General features: G+C 42.5%; 1 protein-coding gene across 8 annotated transcripts in view; it reads left to right on the forward strand.

Annotated features, from left to right (window-relative positions):
* Positions 1 to 1,481: 1,481 nt before the first annotated feature.
* The window catches only part of KLF12 (KLF transcription factor 12), a 246,687-nt gene continuing 229,268 nt past the window's right edge, over positions 1,482 to 18,900 (forward strand). For 5 of the 8 annotated variants that reach the window (XM_027472998.3, XM_027473022.3, XM_027473029.3 and 2 more), the window contains exon 1: positions 1,722 to 1,860. The gene's annotated coding sequence lies outside the window, so the exon portion shown is untranslated. Of the gene's footprint in view, positions 1,620 to 1,721; positions 1,861 to 2,651; positions 2,891 to 18,900 lie in introns of those variants that run through there. The other 3 variants (XM_027473007.3, XM_038185326.2, XM_027473013.3) reach the window with 2 other exon arrangements.

Consider the following 18,900-nt stretch of genomic DNA (forward strand, 5'->3'; position numbering starts at 1 on the left):
CCTTGTGAAAATCGAGATAAGATGCAGGGAGAAATAGCGAGGGGGTTATGTTACCTAAACCGTTCCAGCCAAAAGGCGGCCGAGGACCATTTATAGGCCAACGAAGGGGAGAGCGCATGCAACGGTGCATGGATGTATTTCAGGCAGTTGGCATGAAATGCGCTAAGGGAGCAGACTTTGGTTCTGGTTCCTCAGGCTTCCTGAGCAGCTACTGGGGAAAGCAGCAAACATGAGTTTGTATTTACCGAAGGCAATAGCATTTAAGCAGTAATTATTTACCTCAGCTCAGCCTGGTTTTCTGTGTAAATATGCACACCCTCCAGACTTTTACAAACACGCTCACGCAGCAGGCCCCTCTACTGGACAAAGAGTCGCTCTTTGCCTATTTCATTCGCCCAACTGCTGCTATGAAAGCTTCAGAGGTTACAGCCGGGGATCTGCTGGAGCTGCTGAGCCATGCTCGAATGCGAGGGGGACTCGCAGCGAACTTTCTGTTTTCAACGTGCTCCGACCCTGCTGAAGGCCAGGGCCCAGCATGACACACCTCCTGTCACGAAGGCCACCAAGCGTCCTCAAACTGACTTCCACACGCTGCCCAGAAACCATCTTAGCAGCTGGGGCTGGGCACAGCTCACCTGCGCTCTGGCCGTGCTGTATTTCCTCCCTGCAACAGGAGGCAGAAAACAGCCTCATCGGCTTCACATTATTTACAAGACTCTCTGACCCAAGGAAATCCCTAGGGAACTAGTTAGGGCCGCTCAGTAGCTCCGATGCTGGACAAACACGGGCCAGGGTGTTTCCACCAAAACATTTAGCTGCATAAGCAAGTAAGAAAACTTTCGAGAAGAGATAGGGATTTACCTCTCTAAGTTTAAAGACAACCTCAGGATTTACATTTTCATTTCCTATCAGGTTTAGAGCAATTATTTCAAAACACAATGAAGAGTTTTTCACAGAGTTTAATATTTTGGAAGGTTTCTTTTCTCCGTGTGCTGCTACTTAAAGCCTTTGCGACCCAGCAGGCCTTCATGCGGGCCAGTCTGCCCATGAAGGAATCCCTCAGCCAGCCGAGGCGCGGCTCAGCCTCACGCAGTGACCTCCACGAAAAAGAAACAACTCCAAAAAAAACAACCAAAAAAAAAAAAAGAGAGAAAAGAAAGAAAGAAAAAAAAAAAACAGCAACCCACCCTCACGGGCTTCTCAAGCGTTAAAAATAAAGGGAGCAGGAGGGGAAGGCGGGCAGGGCTGAGCCGGCCAGGTGCCCGGGCAGGGCTCTGCCCCCCTCCCTCCCTCCCTCCCTCATCTCCCCTCATCCCTCCCGGCCCCGCTCCCCCCTCAGCGCCCCCGGGGCGTTCCCGTCGCCACCCCCGGAGCCGAGGCGCGGCCCCTTTCCCCCCCCCGGGAGCCCGGCCGCCGGTGGGGGCGCTCCGCCCGCCGCCCAGCACAGCGGGGCCGGGCCCGGCGGCTCGGCGGGGCCCTTTGTGTGTGAGGGGAGCGGCGGCGGCTGCCGCCCCGGTGCGGCGGCGGTGGGCGAGGCGAGGCGAGGCGAGGCGAGGCGAGGCGGCGCCGGGAGCCTCCACCCCCGGGCCGCCCTGCCCGCGGCTCCTCATGTGACGCGGGTAAGTCGGCGGCCAGCGCCGCGCTTCCCCCCGCTGCTGCTGCCCCCATTCATTTCCCCGCAGCGGCGGCCGGCCGCCGGGGAGAGCCTCTGCCCCGGCCCCCGGGAGGGAGCGGAGGGGGGGGGGGGACGGGGACGGGCAGACGGAGCCTGGCGGACGGACGGACGGACGGACGGACAGACAGAGCCGGGGGGACCCCGAGTCGGGGGAAGGAGGCGGCTGCTCTGCGGCTCCTGCTCAGGTCTGTGCCGATTCCGTTTCTTATCAGAATAAACAGAACGTGTGCTCTATGATGATTTTTTTTTTATGGTTATTATTTTTTTTTTCTTGTTGCCGTCCCAGTCAGCTTTCTTCTTTAAAAAAAAATAAATATATGTGATAACCGCTCGCACGAAGTGAAATCGTTGAAGAACACGAATAAAAAGGGGTTTATTTGGGGGGTGCCGAGCGGAGCGGGGCGGAGGCGGCAGCGGGGCCGCGGGGTCAGCGGCTGCCGGCCGGCCGGGGGGGGCTGCGGCGGCCGGTACCGGCCCTACCGGGGCGGGGGGCCGCCCGCCCCAACTTTCCCTCAACTTTCCTGCTGGAGGGGAGAGGGGACACCCACACCCCAAAATAATAATAATTAAAAAAAAAAAAAAAAGGCAGCGAGCGGCGTGTTTGCAGTGCGGGGGTGGGGGCGCCGAGCCCCTTTGTGCTGCCCCCCTGCCACCGGGACCGGGCTGCGTGTGTGGGGGTAGCGCGCACCCCTGTTACCCGCTCTCACCCTTATTACCCGTCACTAAATAAATACACGTCTAAAAAGCCACGCTGTGTGCCGTCAGCTGGCGGCGAGGGGGAGCGGAGGGCTGTATTTACATTAAAAGCATGTGCACGGGGCGCCGGGGGAGGGGGGGGGGACACGGCCGGGGCTGCCCGCCGCCGGCACCGGGGTGGCACCGGCAGCGCTGGCTCTCTGCTTATAGGATCCCTATAAATATACGTATTACATATTTATTTATTTATTTTTCTCCCTTCTCGCGGGGGTGTGATAGCCGGCGAGCAGCCTTTGCAGACCTTTCCGCGGCGGTCGCTTTTGACAGCGCACCGAAACCTTCTCGCGTATATACACACATAGATATGTATATAAATAGATATAAGTAAATAAAATCCCGAATATGTTACGTACTCGGGAGCAGAGCTGCTCGATGCGAGGTGCTGGAGATAAGTTGGCTTACATCATGGTTTAGCTCAAGCCTGTTAAATTCTGCTAGCCTTTGGCAGCCCCCGAATAAGTAAGTAAACCTTTTTTTTTTTTTTTTTTTTTTTCACCGTTTTCTTGGTATTCTCCTATTTTACCATCATAAATAAACGAGATTCTTCTTGCTATGTATTTTTTTTCCCCTTTTCGTCCCCCTTTTTGTCTCGCCGCGGCAGGTAGCCGCGCACGGTCGGCGGCAACTTGGCGGGGCTGCCTCTCGCAGCCCTGGCATCTGGGCTCCATTTTCTGGCCGCCGCTCGGTGCCAGCCCCGAGGCGGGCGGCAGCGCCGGGCCGGGCCGGGCCGGGCCGCCGGCACCATTTCCCTCACGCCGCCGGGCCGCGGCTCTCCTGCCATTTTCGCCTCCTTTTCCGAAGGGGAGACGCGAAAATCCCTCGCTGATGGGACGCGAGCAACTTGAAGCCGCTGGCTGGGCGCCTGGCGTCCAAGAAGCAGAGACCCCCAGTCCCCCAGCCCCGGACATCACCCCGGGACCGTTCCTTCTTCTTTCCCCTTTTCCTCTCCCTCCATGGATTGAAGGGGCAGGCAGCCACAGAAACACCTTTTTCTGTCTTTCTTTCTTTTATTTATTTTTTTTCCAGCCAACCTTTTCCTTAGGTTACAGGCAGCTTCATGAGGTGCCTTGTGTATATATATATATATATATATATTTTTTTTTTTTTCCTTGTACCTTCCCAGTTCATGGAGTTGCAAATAGCGTTTAAAGAGGGCTGTGGAAAAAAAAAAAAAAAAGAAATCCTGTTTTCTCTGCTGTCTCCCAGCATTTGGCTGCAGGGAGGACGTAGGAAATACGCCGAGGGGCGTTAGAGGAGTGATTGCGTGTGCGCTAGAGGGGCTGGAAGGAGTTTGGGATTTGGGAGGTGCTGTTTGGTTTCTGCTTCTGATAATGAAGCAATATCAGACATGTAAAAAGGGGGATGGGAGATGAGGTGTTACTTTTTTTTTTTTTTAACATATGTGTCTATTTCCCCATCAAAACTTAATGACAGTATTTCTAGGCCTACCCCCTCTCTTGTAGAAAATCCTTTGCTGTAAAGGTCCCTAAGATCCCGAGGGAGGCTAGAAGAATGTTTGTAACAACTTTGAAAAATAAACTTGAAGATTCCAGGACAGGCTAATCATGTGGTCCTCTGCCAGGTATTTCTGTCGGGATTGGCCGGATCTGCCTGTGTGCGATCTGAGCTTCGCTTCTGGAGAGAGATTTGAATATTTAAATGTTGCAGGGTTGAACTAGTTCTTCTGCCATGAAGTGGTAGAAGGGCTTAGGCTGCAAACCCCTGTGGTAGGAATCAACTTTCTGTTCAGTCTTGAGTCCACAGGCCAACGCTGTGCATGGCTGTACCTGCCCAAATTGAATAGAAATACAGACCATGCTTTTTGAGTGAAATGTGCAACACCTCTCCCAGGTATTCAGGATGCTCTTGACCGCACCGTGGTGTTACAGAAGCCCTCTGAAATTGGGTGCATGTTTTGGCGCTTAGGGTGTCCTGTTGTTTAGATTTTGGGCAGGTGTCTGGGTGACCTGAGTAGCTTATCAAACAAAGGGAAGGCGTGTGCCTTTTCTAACCACTGGGTGAGCAGTGCCTGCTGACGCTAGCCTTTCTGATGTTATAGTGCTGCCGTCTTCAAGCTTCAGGTCACTGGGTCTACTCCGTGGGCATCCTGCCACCGCTGGCACCACCTTCCAGGATGGCCAACCTCCTTGTGTGTTTTTTAAGGAATTAAGTGTCATTTGTGTTGTGTAATGGGTCTGTTCAGTTCAAGATGGGTTTTGACCAAGCCTTTGCTCAACTGAAAGATATAAACGCCTTATTCAGGGTCTCATTAACGAAGCTGGGGAAATACTCATTTTCCCTGAGGTATTCCATTTGTGACTTGTGAAGAATTGTGTCTCGGTTTATTTTGTTGGGAGATGGTTGTGGTTTGCCTTTCCTTGACATAAATATAAAGAGAAACAAAAGCCCAAATTTCTCGAAATGGAAATTTCAATTTTAGAAAAGCTGAGATGGATCCGGCGCTGAGACTTTGACCTTCTCAGCTCCTGACTGGTGGTTGTTTACTACAGCTGCAGCTGTGCGTCTTTGAAAGAGGAGGAGCCGCAAAGGCAAGCATGTTCACTTTCCCCACCTAACAAGAAAACGTATATAGAGGCATGATGTTGAAAAGTGAGATGTAAAGAAAAGTATTAAGCAAAGTTTGTGTTTTCCTTTACTTTTGTGCGGGGTATGCTGTGTATCTGAAAGACGAATTTGGAGTTTTGAAAGTGCAAACATGAAAGCATGAAATTACTACACTTCCTATGCAGTGAAATTTTTTTATTTATTTTCATAAAAAATATGCTTATGGTAGAAAAGAGAAATGCTTTTATGCTGTAGTACTAAAGACACTTTTAACAGTGTTAGTCAATCAAAAGCTCCGTGTAACCTTACCCTGTGAGAACGTACTGTTCAACTACTGAACTTTAGACAGACCTCCTGTTTCAGCTAAATGAATTTTTCTCTTAAGTCAGTAGTAAATGTGAAAATAAATGAGCAACAAGGGTTATTTTTGAGGATTTATTGTGACTGTGATAAATGTACACTTAGCTATAAACAAAAACTACGGTGACAAACTTGACAGGCGTGTTGGCTAGACCTAGTACGTGTGTGTAGCCCAGTTGTGAAAGTGGGTAAAATTGGACCAATGTGAGAAAAATTGTGCAGTCTCTTTTGGTTTATGATTAAACTGTGCTGGTGCTCTTGCATTTGCATATGGAAGCCCTGTCCTGTGTCGAAGGCCTGCTTAGATTTGGTACCCTAAAATGTATGAACTTTCTCCTACTTTCTTGAAGTTTGGTGTGATTGCTCTAAGTTTACTCTGAATTCGTGCTTTCGTGTTTGCTCCCATGCAGTAACTATAATATACAAACAGTAGAGTATTCTTTAGTTTTATATACCATTTGGTGGCACAGAATTCTTGAAAGAATACTGAGAGGCAGAAGGAAGAGAAAAATCAAGGTGGCTTTGCTGAGAAGTCAGTATATTTACACTGTATATAACACTGCGCTTGTGTGGACTTTTCCTTTCTTGATTCCAGTGTACAACCTCTTGGTATTTTTCAGAAAGCATAATCTGGACTGTGGACTAAACCAAAAACTATAATATAAGAATATATTTTGTATTTATGTCTGCTGCAAAATAGTGTGATTCGAACTGAGATGTCTTTAAATTATGGCTATGCCTTCATCATGTAACTATTTCTCTCTCATTTCCTGCATTTTTGGGCAGGGATGGTGGCATAAACCATCCCAGTGTTGCTCAACTGAAATATATATGGTAAAACTTGGCTCAGGAGTGAATGTATGGACTTGTTTAAAATGTTTTCAAGGACTGCAGTTGGCACAGGCCAGAGTGTAAACGTGGGTATTTATTTAAGAGAAGCTCTCTGCTTGCTGTGCTCCCTCTTTGGAGCATTACAGGTTGGAGAGGACTCTGAAGTCAAGCTTGTCCCATCAGTTGCTACAGGAGGCCTCTCATGGCCTCTGAATATTGTGTGTAAAATGAGTCGAGTGCTGGATCCTGTGGTGTTGACTCTTCCTCCCCTTCGGGGATCTTCCTTACCTCCAATTTTGATTCTTTGTGCTGTTTTTCTTCATGCACTTTGTGTCTGTGCGCATCAGCTCCTTTTTCAGAGGAGCCTCCTCAGCAGCAGGTGCAAGGGCAAGACTTGACTAGGTGATAGGTTGCTGACAATTGTTATTATTGTTATTAAGTCTAATAAAACCACAAAGTTAAGGATGTGAATGCTAAGGTATATCAGAACTGAAGCTGCATGTGTTAGGGTCAAGGGAGATGACCCTTAACAGTTATAGAGTATTTTAACAAATAAAGTTTGCCAAGACCGTTGTAGCTTGACATTTCCTCTGAATGCAATCCTAACAATGTCTGTATTTTTTCTTAATCTCCTGGTTTATTTGTTCATAGTGTATGGTTTTTTTTTCTTTTTTTTTCCTTTTTTTTTCTTTTTTTTTTTTTTTTTCCTGGAACACTGAGGAAACGCATTTCCTTGTGTGCAATGGTGTTTTTCCTTTTGTGGGTCGCTGGTAGCGCTCACAGTGACTGGCTCTGGAGTTGCAGCACAGACCAGCACCACTTGAGTTAAAGCATGTCTGGTTAGCAGTTGCAAGCTTTTGTCCTCTGTGTGAACCAGCCTTCAGAGGGGGAATGAAGTACGCTCTTTGCTAACGGCTGGCATGGTATTCGCTACATAGCACGATGGGACTCAGAAATCCCCAGCTTTGTTCCTGGCCATGGGGTGAGCATGTTCTCGTTGTTTAAACACCGAACAATCAAATGCATGACCTTGGACATCAGCGCAGCAAAGAGGATAATTAATCAGATGATGTGTTGTGTTGGAGACCCGAGTTCTGGTCCCGGTTTTGTCAGGTGTCATCTAGGATAACCGCTTGGTTATCCTCTCTGTAAGGTGCAAGTGACGATGCTAACTTACAATTAGTGTGAGGCGTTGTCGGGTGGCCAGAGATGCGAGGAGCACAAGGTTGTGAATGCCAGCACTGATCCTGCTGGCTACCTAAGGATAGTTTCTTTCTCTGCCTTGGCCCTAAAGTCCTATCTGTTTCCTGGGGGCTTAGCCAGGTCTGCAGAGCAGGGACCACTGTGATGCCTGCTGGCCAGGTTGCTGCAGCTGATGCAAGGAGATCTGGGGCCTGGGTGCAGAGTTGGAGATCTTGCCAGCAAGCCTCTGGAAGTCTTCCTGGGCACCTGTGAGCTGTAGTTGTCAGCTACAGTGCTCAAATTGCAACGTGCTGGCTGTGGTAACGGCAACTCTGGATTCCCATCAGTTTCTGTTGGGAAAATACCAGTCGTCTGTGGATCCCCGAGGGAGAATCTTTCCAAACAAAAATATTCTTAATTATTTTTTAGACTTTTCCCCATTACCAAAATAGTCAAAGATACCTGATGTATTCTTGAAAACGTTCAAATCTAACTGTGCAGAAGCAGACACTGAGAATTTCAGCTGAAATGGATGAAGTTTGTTAAATGACATAACATAGAATTAGAAATTTGTAACATCAAAAACTGCCTAGGATTGTTGTCATCTACTGTGAAGGTTATTTTTTTTTTTCCCATGGGAATAGCATTTTCTGATGAAGTGCTAAAAATTCAGGACAGTTTTCATAGCAGATGTGATAACACGTGGTCATCCTCGTTAGCCATAGAGGTATTTAGAATTAATCATTATTAATTGCCAGTTCTTCCGTGGAAAGAAAGAAGGATGACTGTGAGCATTATTCAGTAACATCTGACATATGAATCTGGGCAGGACTTGACTTAAAATCAGAATATTTTAGAGATTTTTTTTTTTTAATTCTCTGTCTTTATTTTGAGTGTGTGATGTTGGCATAAAACATTTTTGAATTAGTCTTGGAGTAAGGGCTGGCAGTGCATCTAGAAGAGCATGTAAAAAGCTATGATCGATGACACTTTAAAATCTTTTTAAGTGTTGGACAGTAGTTGGAGCTATTCCAGTTTCTTTTTCATAGAATCTTTCCGTTGCAAGAAAATTTGGGTTAAGTGGGAAATGAAAAGAGTTTCCAACAAAAACTCCCCTAAAACAGAGGTGGGGAAAATCACTCCTTTCCAGTTTCTGTCAATCAGTAAGACTTACAAAATGACTTAATTTTTCACAGATTCTATCTAGTCAATGAAATCTTTTGTATAGATGGTACCCAACAGCATTTTGAAAGGAAAACATTAACAGAATGAGTATTTTTTTTCCTCCCTTCTGAAAAGGAAAGCATGCAAACTCGGTCTAGTTGGCAGGCAGATTTGGAGGCTGTTAATTTAGAAAGCTTTGCCATTTTCACTTTTACTTTCCAGATCTATATTCAGCTAAATCAACATTTCGCTAAAAATGTCTTTCTTCAACGTATATACCTGAAGAACATATAGCAGTAGTTCTGGGCCTTGCGTTTTGGGAAGATGGACAAACTGGTAACTGTGACTGTTGGGATAAAGTTTACAGTAGTCACATCAAGCAAATAATGTCATCTGCTGGGGGTGAGGAAGGGAATGCAGGTTCAATGCTCCACGTGTGTTTTTCTTTTTTTTTTTTTTTGTGGCTTCCATTATTTGTCAATTAACTCACCACATGTGCTTTGAGAGTGGGCACCCTCAACCAGGCTGTGGTTTTCTTCATTAGGGAAAGCACTGGGATCTTAGCTATTTGGTACCCTAGTCATCCTGTGGGCATGTCTATCAGCAGGAGAGATACTTGTACTTTCACATCCCTCCCAAACATTGCCAAAGTTCCACACGCATGCAGCTTTCACTGACATATCTTCTTCCTCCCCTAGAAAAATAGGAATTAAAAATAAAAGGAGAAAGTTGTCTCTTGTGATTACTTCTGACTGCGGTCAGTTTAGCTTCTTCACAACCATGAGTTCTTGTTGCTGGGTGTTTAGCTATTGCTTCTTCTGCCTCTTGTGACATGCTGCGCTGTCTCTCCTTGGGTGAAAAATACTGTTTTCTTCCTTTTCATCATTGTGTAACCCTTCCACTGATGACCTGAATGGGACAGATTCTTGTAATTAAAAGACTTCTTTAATTTGTATTCCTAGTTGGATTTTCTGGGTCCTGGGTTATTTTAAAGCCATCTTCATTTTATGAATAGCATAGCAACCTTACTCTATTTTTCCACTCTATGCTTTTTTCTTCAAAACTTTTCTTTTGGTACTGCTGTGTACACACCTGAACCTGCAGGCTAATGATGTAGTTGTCTTTTGAGCTGTGGTTGGGGTGTCAGGTGGTGATGGATGTTGTAGCTGGATTTAGCGTTAGGTATTTGACATATCCTTGTATAATACTGTGGTGTTATAAATAGTAACATAAATGTAGCATGAAATACCTTCATATCAGCTAAAAATCAGAAGTATGAAAAATTATGTAGGTTGAAATGTTGTCCTTATGCTATCCAATGTTAAAAGTAATGCTTACAGTAGGGCTATGTAGATTGCCGTGTGCCATGGCAATCATTTGAGATGATCTAAACCAGTAATTCTTGTCAGCGTTCTTCAGACATTATGGTGTTCTTAGTTTAAAGGCAAAACGATTAAGCTGCAGCTTTTATGAAGTTAAGCACTGGCAACTGGGCGAAGTCTGGGAATTGCATCCTAAAAAGCATCCTGACTGCACTGTGAATGCCACAGGAAAAAGTGGTGCCTAACTTGGCCAGCATGCAAGTTCCGAAGGCTTTTAAGGATTTCTGCCTGGACAAACAAGTTCACATTGAGCCATAGCTGCCAAATGCAGTTCATTCTGATGGTTCGTAGCGCGATCACTGGTTTTGGAAACCCACCGTGTTCTGTACCTCTAGTGGGAGGCGTGCGACTTTGAAACAACTGTTAATTCAGGGATTTAGGAGTACTTCTAGGCTTTGTTCCTGTAAAACTGTCATCACTGTTCTTGGTGTTTGGCACGGCTTTTCCTAACTCTGTACTGCTCTCTTCTGCCTAAACCTGAAGCCTGATGTTGAGAGGGGGATTTAATTCCCTGTGTCATAGGCTAAAGAACACGTCAAGTTCCCCCGACAGGGTAGCATGTGAATACGTATGTTAAGTCTATATTGACTTAGTGAAAAAGACTTTGAAAAGCGTATGTTTAAATTGTTAATTGAAGAGTGAAGCTGCATTTCGAGTTCATTGCTGTCCTGAAGGATGGTTTCAAGTGATGGCTGGTTGTTTGAAGTTTTAGTTGATGATGGACATGCTGTCATTTAAGCAGATACCAGAAGGAACTCACCGTAAAGTCAAATTAAGTTATATTGATTGGCTTTGTGAAGTGAGGAGAAGAAAAAAAAGAGATCTAAGCATAGGGTTGGATTGTAAATTCATTGATTTGAAGATCAGACAAGATGGTTATGATCATCTAATTCAGTTTAAATCGAGTCATCAGAAGAATATCACCTGGACTTGGATTAAGCAAGTGTATTTTGGTGGAGCTTTAACATTTTGTGAATACATGAGCATATCGTAGAAGACATTGTGTGATGAAGAATCACCTATATTCTTTGGTAAATGGATTCAGTGATTATAATTGCCCTAATCTTTATGTGTTATATATACCCTGAATTTATCCATATATTTAGCTTCCAGCCATTTAACCTTGTACCTCTGTCTCTTAAGTAAGTGGTCAGCCAGTCTCCTGTCACTTTCTTCTCTGTCATTGCTTTCAGAGTTTGCATAATTGACCAGTGCTTTAATTTGTAGCTGTTGAAGAAGGTGAATTGATTTAATTTGGTTTTACTTCAAAACAGCAAGCAGGAAACTTTAAGCAACCAATTTAAAGCTGCTTTTGTTACTGTAATCCTTACTCATTTTTCATTTCCAGCAATGTCCATTGTCTAAAGAACATTTAGCATGCTGACATACTGCAGAAAAAGTCTTATGCCACATATGCTGATTTCTATTCGAGAAAACGCATACCCGTGTATTTAAAATTTTGTCGAGTTAATTTTTCTGAGCTTTATTTTTGGCATTTTTTAATATTACAGTATGACAATGCTGCGTTTCCTATTTATTGGATGGTTTTATTTCAATACTGACCTGTTTGAGCTGTTCTTAGGTGGAAATCAGAACTCTCGTAAACTGTAGAAAACATTGCTCAGACCAAAATAATACAAATAATTTATTTTTAATGTGCCAGGTTACTGTAAACACCCACCTAAGAAGTATTTGTGCTTAAAACTAATATTTATATTAAATAAAGGAAAAATGTAGCATAAGAAGGAAAAGTGAAACTCAGTTTCTGTTTAGAATGTACTTGAGGGTTTCAGAGCTAGTATGTATCATTCTTCAGCATATTGTTTATCTTAAGGCTGGAAGGAAAAAAGAAAGATACCTTGTTTCTTTTTTCTCCCACTAGATTTTTTCAACTTTTGTATGAGCTAGGTACTGGTCTGTAGTTGAATAAGCTGTGGAAAAGAAGCAGCTCTCTTACACACCTGCTTATGGATTAGTTCACTCTGTTTCAGTTTTGTTCAGTCCCTGATTTATATGGGACTAGTAATGGTAATTTCTTTGAAACTTCAGTAGTGAGTGAGTACTCCTTGAACGCTGATGAAGGAAGGAATTTAAGTCATTTTTGTAATTTCAAGTTTGTCTTTCAACTTGTTTGAGAAGAATAAATAAAAGTCAGAAGTTCTCATTGGAATTTACAACAGTGTTACAGGAAGACTATTCCTTTACCGTAGAGGCTTTGGAATACTGTTTGTTAGGCTGCTGCTTCTGGAGGTATTAAACTTTGTCAAAAGATAGGAGTGCCCATCTATTCTCATACTCTGAAGCTGCATATGAAAGTAACTTTTTTGAAGGCTTCCCTTTTTCTCATCTATTGTTGCTGACACCCTATTTCTCAAGTGCCTTTTCTGACATGCCCACTCCGTATATTTTATTTGAAGCAAGAAATACAACTCTTGCTGGCCAGGGATATCAGATGAGTAGGATTACACATGCTCTTTTTTTTTTTTTTTTTTTTTTTTGTGTGTGTGTGTTATTCTGTTGCACTACTTAAGACCTTTTTGTCTCTTGCTTACCATTTTTTCTTCATGCGCTTATCCAGGATCATTTCAAATGTAATAATGCTGTTACTGTTCAGATACTGTGTTTCCCCCAAATAACTGCTGTTCGTTAATCATACTGGTTTTATAAAAGGGAGTACGAGTGTCAGGTGATTTTGCTGAGCTCGGCTGGACTACAGGAAGTTTTGCTCTTTCCCAGTAATTTTATTATTGATGTCCTGCTGGTACTCCATTTTTTTTTTTTTTCCTCCTATCATTATTTCATCCTTTTTAGAGCCTTGCTTCCGTGTTTACATACTCACTGCTCTATTTTCTCAGTCTTCTTAGGGAGATAACAATTGTGTAAATAAAGCTTATTTCTACATACCCTGATTATAAAACTATAATCTCAGATAAGTATATAGGGAAAAAAGCCTTTAGTTTGGTTTCCTCCCAGACTTTTCCTTAATTTATTGAAATAGCAACTAAATGCCAAAGCATGATTTAAAAAATGGAAAAATTCACAACTGTACAATTGGAAATGTAATTCCCTTCCTCCTTTTCAAGGAAGGAAAAAGAAATTTGTTAGTTCTGTCCTTTTCTTTCTCCAGGCTAATGTAACTACTGTAGGTCATGTAAGAAGTATCAGGATTAGGAACAAGGACCGTTGTGCAATGTAGTCTTGTGCAGCAAGTTGGAAAACTGAGAGGTGCCATTTAGAGGAAAGACTTTATTAATGCTTCAAGCTGTCTGGAAAGAAAGTGAACGGCTCACCAGGTAAAGAGCACTAGAAATACATTCAGTTGAACTTCTTTGCCAAAATAATATCTTGCTGTGCTCTTGAGAGAAGTTCAAATCAGTGCTTACTTATCTGTATTTTAAAAAAGGGAAGAGAAATACATAGTAAAACAAATATTATACATGTCTCATACTGTTGTAGAACTAATAGGCCTGTGGGGAAACATCACCTTTCTAAAATGAAATTGACCTCCCATCACCTGTTGCAATCCCAGATTTCACCCCTGTTCTCCTCCTGACAGACTCGCCTTTCATTTTACTCTGCAATATCTTGATTTAAGCTTCCAGTGGGGTGCTTGAAGTGGGCTTGTACTGTACTCTATTGGACTTACTACTATTCATGATTTTTATGCTCTTTATGGACCACCAGTTTATTAAGAAATAGCCTCTTACAGTCAAGCAGTGGTGTTTGAGACTTGTGAACAGCTCTCCATGGAGCTTTTGAACTCTGTCTTCTGAGTACAGCTCTTTGTATGGCAAAAAAAGAAATGTGAGCCTAAAGCATATTCAATCATTAGCTTAAAAACCTTTCTCTGCAAATGCTAATAATGATTTCATTTTTTATTAAAGTGCAAGTTTTAGATGTTGCTTGTTGTTCTTTACCAGTAACATTGCTCGTTTTCTCCACCCTATGTCTATTAGCCTTTTTATCTTTTTTACTTCCAAGTTTTTTTTGTTGTTGTTTTGTGTTTATGCAGCATTAGTTTCCATTGCACGCATTTCTAAATGTAAAAACCAGTCATTCCTTAATTTCTATTTTTATGTTATAGATCACATAGCACGTTACAGGTCCCTGGAGTCCTGAATTCTGCTGAAGATTTATTACAGCAGTTCTTGAAAACACTGTGGTAAAGCAGTAACCCGTTATTTTCGGAGCTAATGCAGTAGACAGCTGGAACTGCACGTGGCATCTCGGCGCTGGTTGTGTTACCTTTGGGAAAGTTTGTGATAACCTCACAGCTTGCCACGTGGAAAGCAACTCTGTTTCTTCTGTTCAGGTCAAGCTGTCACGTGCGTTGTGCGTCCTGTTGGTTTGTAATTGGGACGTCTCAGGTTCACAGTGATGATGGCTTCACTTGTGGTCTACAAGGAGTTTCTCTTGGGCCTTTTTCTGTCCTCACAGTCTGGGCAAGGACCGCCTTTTGTGTGTGTCTTTGTGGTTGGTTTGTTGTGTTGAGGAGTGGCTCCAGTATCTTCTGAGAGTATTTCTAGTCTTTCCCATCTCGTTCCTGGTTGTGGTACTGGGCTCTGCATGTGTCTCTTGAGGATGAAGGCAGGTTGCAGGGGGAGAAACTGTGAAAGCAAGGAGTGTGTGTGTGCTTGTTGGAAGGACACAAATGATCCAAGAAAAGTAAACCAACATGTGTACATGTGTGTTTCATTAGAAGAGGTCATAAAGAAAGCCCATTGCTGCTGAGCTGTGAGTCAAGATCCTTTGAGCACTATTTGCTGCTGAATATACTTTTAAAAGAACATGGGTTTTCTTTATCGCAGATCAAGTTATCAACCACTGAAGATATTGTCCTTCAGAAATACCTGTTATCAGATGTAGAATGCTGTTTCTTACACCAGACAACTTAGAAATTTTATAAGACACGTAATTGTTTTTCACTGCTCGCCACAGAAGTTTACATAGCTGATGTGATGCCTGGTATGTTATATAAAGTGGTTCCTTTTTAATGGGATCATTTTTTGTTGTTGTGTGAACAATCTTCTCATATAAAGTCAAAAGAGTCAAAAGTCTGCATCTACATTTGTTGAGAAGCTGAAGGTTTGTTTTGTGTGGTGTTCTCAAACCTGGATTCTTGTAGGCTGCAGATTGATCTGGATACAAAAGTTTTTTACCATCTAGCTCCGTGGATTTGGCTTGGTATTTGTCATGTCAGGAGGAGGCTGAGGTCCTTTCTGAAGGGCTTGTGGTTCTCTTGTTACACTGAGCCAGCAGATAATACTCATTTCTTACTCCGTGAATTGAGTGCAACAACCCGAGGAACTTTGAGTGTATATTTTGTGTATTAAACTCTTCTTGCGGGTGTATTGTAGGTAGATGTGAACAGATGGGAAAGCAGGAGGTTTTTGTTTTTTTTTTTTTGTAAAACTTTGCCCTTGTTTTTCAACACGGGTGTTTGGACACATAATGATGCCCTTTAAGTGCATCATTTTGAAATGCATCACCAGGCTTTTTGGAAATTGATGTCTCACAACATTTCTAAAAAACAGGACAATTGATTTCTGTTTTGCTTTGAACTGCCTCAAGTGTGCAAGAGCACTAAAATACTTTTGCTGTCTTTTTCTTTTTAAGTCTTCAGATGAATTGAAGTGGAATTCATAGATTTATTTTTTCTGCTTTATTTTTCTTCCTCTCCGGTTATACTATTTCATTGTTGATTTGCTGTGAAGTTTGCTTCTTCCAAAGATCTCAATAACAAAATGACTTTGGGTACATCGCATGCCTGTAACCTTTTGTTTGCAGAGTTCATTAAGCTAGTCATGCCTTAAACTGATTTAAATGTTTGTCAAATAAGAAAAATAATAGGAAAAGAAAATAAGAAAGCAGTATTCTATTACAATATGTTACATTGGGTTTGGTCTTTATCTCCATTAACATTTGAACTTTATTATTAGGTGCATAATACATTTCTGAGAGGGATGGTGAGGTATGTTCGGACTTCTGTAGGTGGTGTACTGGCTGATAATTTAGATATCATTTAAGAAGTGCCTCACTTTTACATGTACAAAATAAATGTAATCGTCTACTGCTATTTGGAAAAACTACTCAGCTTTTCTACAGCATACAAAGGTTATTATACATATGCTTCAGATTAGAAAGTCCACAGCGATTTCAGTAGGTTCTTGCCATGGAAGTTGCTTGAGTTGCTTCTGCAGGCTGACTTTTTTTTTTTCAGAAGATACAAGGAAAAGTGCAACTTCTTTCCTTTGTGAGACCAAGGATAACTTCTGTGAGCCATGTAGCCATGAAAAGTATATTGAAAGAGGCTGTTTGCAGGAGGTATTACCCACTTGGTTTCCTTGGAAACGTGAAACATGATTTACAAATATTGACTCGAGAAAGCTGCAGCTTAGAGGAAATCCTAAACTGTTGGTTCAGGCTTTTAAATTAATATCTCTGAAGAGTGCAGACCATATTGAAAGTTACTACATGTCCATGAAATTATATTTATAATAATTCTGGGTTTTTATGTTCCTTGATGTAATAGCTGATTCTGGATTCAGGAGGATGGAGAGAATCTGTGTGGGTTTTACTGAATAGGGAGTGCTGAACTTGGTTCTGGTTTCACGTGTGTTAAATGGCTCAACTCTCACTGAAGTTACCATCCATGTTCCTAAAAATCAGGTCTTCAGTGACTTGCTCTCAGTTGATGGAGTGAAACCTGTCATTTTTTCTTCTCATGCCTTGTAAAAGTTTCTGTGTACTTTAGAGGGTGACTTGTATGCTGTTAGTTAACGTTTATGCAGAAGAGTTTGTGAGAAGGGCAAGCAAATTGCATTTAATGGATAACTTGTTCTTATCATATAGGAATACTTTTATATACCTAATTTTAAAGGCCATGATTTTAAAGGTCATGATTTGGTCTTGCTGGAATTGTTAATATTTTCAAAATGGAAGTACCTTTATCCCTGGAGCATGGCATATACTATACAGGGTGTCCTGAAGTTGGTGTTAGATTCACGTTGAGGGTAAAGGAGTGTTTGTATGGGAGAATAAGCATAGAGCAGATTTTTCTGTGTGTTTTACAAGAGCTGAGCTCTATACAGAGTGGACAGTGATTGCCTCTGCATACTCATTGGTGTGGAAGAAGTCATGGTTCAGTCAACCTAACCAAGGTATGGCTGTCTGCAGTTTTATATTTGTTTCTCTTAGTGTCAGCAGTGGCTTACCCAGTCCCTGTTGTCATCCATCTCCCAGGGTGCCTGTCCGTCCTCTGCAAGCTGTAGTCACCACTCATACTGGTTCCACTGTCAGTGATGCCACACACTGGACAGAAGCGTTATGCAGAAGGGGAAGTCAGTAGATCAGGAAAAGAAGGTTTCTGCGTGTTTTCCTTTACAGAAGGAAAAGTGAGAAAGACTTGCTTGATGAGTCTTTGTTTTTTTGTTTGTCGTTATGCTTGTTTGAAAGTCCACAGATAATCAAAGCAGAAGGTAAACTTTGGTATGGCCAAAGGCAGAACAGCAGGTTTATGACGTTGTTTGTTGAGGACCGTGAACGTGCATCAAAAAAAAAAGTGAATATAACATTTTAGGATGCCAGACAGATACTAACAGAAGAGAGAGGTAATTATGTCAAATGAACTGTGGTTCTTTGTGTAACCAAATAAACTGCATGGATTACTGCAAAGTAAGTCAAGATGGAAGCAAGGATTTGCAGCATAATAGAGTTCTGCTAAAATTATGATTGTTTTTATGTGAAACCGTCGTGCCAATACAAACTGAGTTTCATATTGAAGGACTGATTAAAAGTTAAATGCCTCCAGATGAAAGGCAAACAGAAGTCAGTACTCTTTACTTAAACTTAGAGGGAAGAAGGGATAACTGCAGCGAATGTATATGGAGAATTATCAGAGTATGAAAATAAGAGATGGGAATGTATGAGGTAGCAGTGTGACACTGCTTTTATCTGAATTGAGAAAATTATTCTGGGGTCTTTTATTTATAATATGATGCGTGTCTTCTGAATAGTTCAATTATATGGCTACTATTCTAATGACTAACGTGTGCTTGCCTTGAGTGATCATGAAAAATGTATACCTTAGCCTCATTGCTCTTCTCCAGTTTCCTTTGCTTTTCTAAGGTGTGACCAGTGAATTGGTAGTGACAAAAAATCAGTCCTGTAGAAACATCAGGAGAGCTTTAAGTGTTTGCGGGTTTCCTGTCAGAATATTGATATTATTTTCAGCTCTAGATTCCTGATTGTTTCTAGCAAGTATAGACAGATTTTCAAAATAGTTATGTAATACGTACTTTGCTATTGCTAGGGTAAAACTGAAGGCTCAGATCACTCTGCAGCTTTGCCATGGCTCCAGAGAAACAGTGTCAACATCTGTCCTTAGGTACATTGGCTTTTACTTCAGGTTCTATTGACTTCGGGGAGTAAGGTGATGAAGTCAGAGATTGCATTAGTCACAGATAAAAAGAGACATCAATTCAAATAGAAAGCAAGCAACTCTTTCATACTTACCTGCAGCCTGCAATGTGGTTGAATCTCTGACTGGGAAATGCTTCTGTGTCCGTGCATGACAGCTGCAAGGTGTTAAAGATTTCTAGACAGATTTCTTGACTTCTCTGTGGGTGAACAGCAGCAGTCTGGTGTGATGACAGAAAGTTTTTTCTCTGGCAGAAATAGCTGAGACTTGTGTTTTCACCTCCACGGTATGATGCTGAAATGAGAGATGTTAGCATGTAGGTAAATCGGAGTCCAAATTGGCTCTTTCATATCTTCCAAAGTGTTTTTGTCAACTAAGCATTGGCACGGGCTGTCCCATGGGGTTAGATCCACTGCACAAATGTCAGGCTTGTCTTCTAAAGGGTGGAGAAGGAGAGGGGAAAAAGACTTGATGGCGGAACTGGCAAGGTTTGCTTGGTCTGAATTCAGATATGCACCCAATGCACCTTGAAAATAAATTAACCAAAAAACAATGTAATAGTGTAT

This window comes from Anas platyrhynchos, chromosome 1 (assembly GCF_047663525.1).
Source record: "Anas platyrhynchos isolate ZD024472 breed Pekin duck chromosome 1, IASCAAS_PekinDuck_T2T, whole genome shotgun sequence".
In the NCBI taxonomy this organism is placed as follows: Eukaryota; Metazoa; Chordata; class Aves; order Anseriformes; family Anatidae; genus Anas; species Anas platyrhynchos.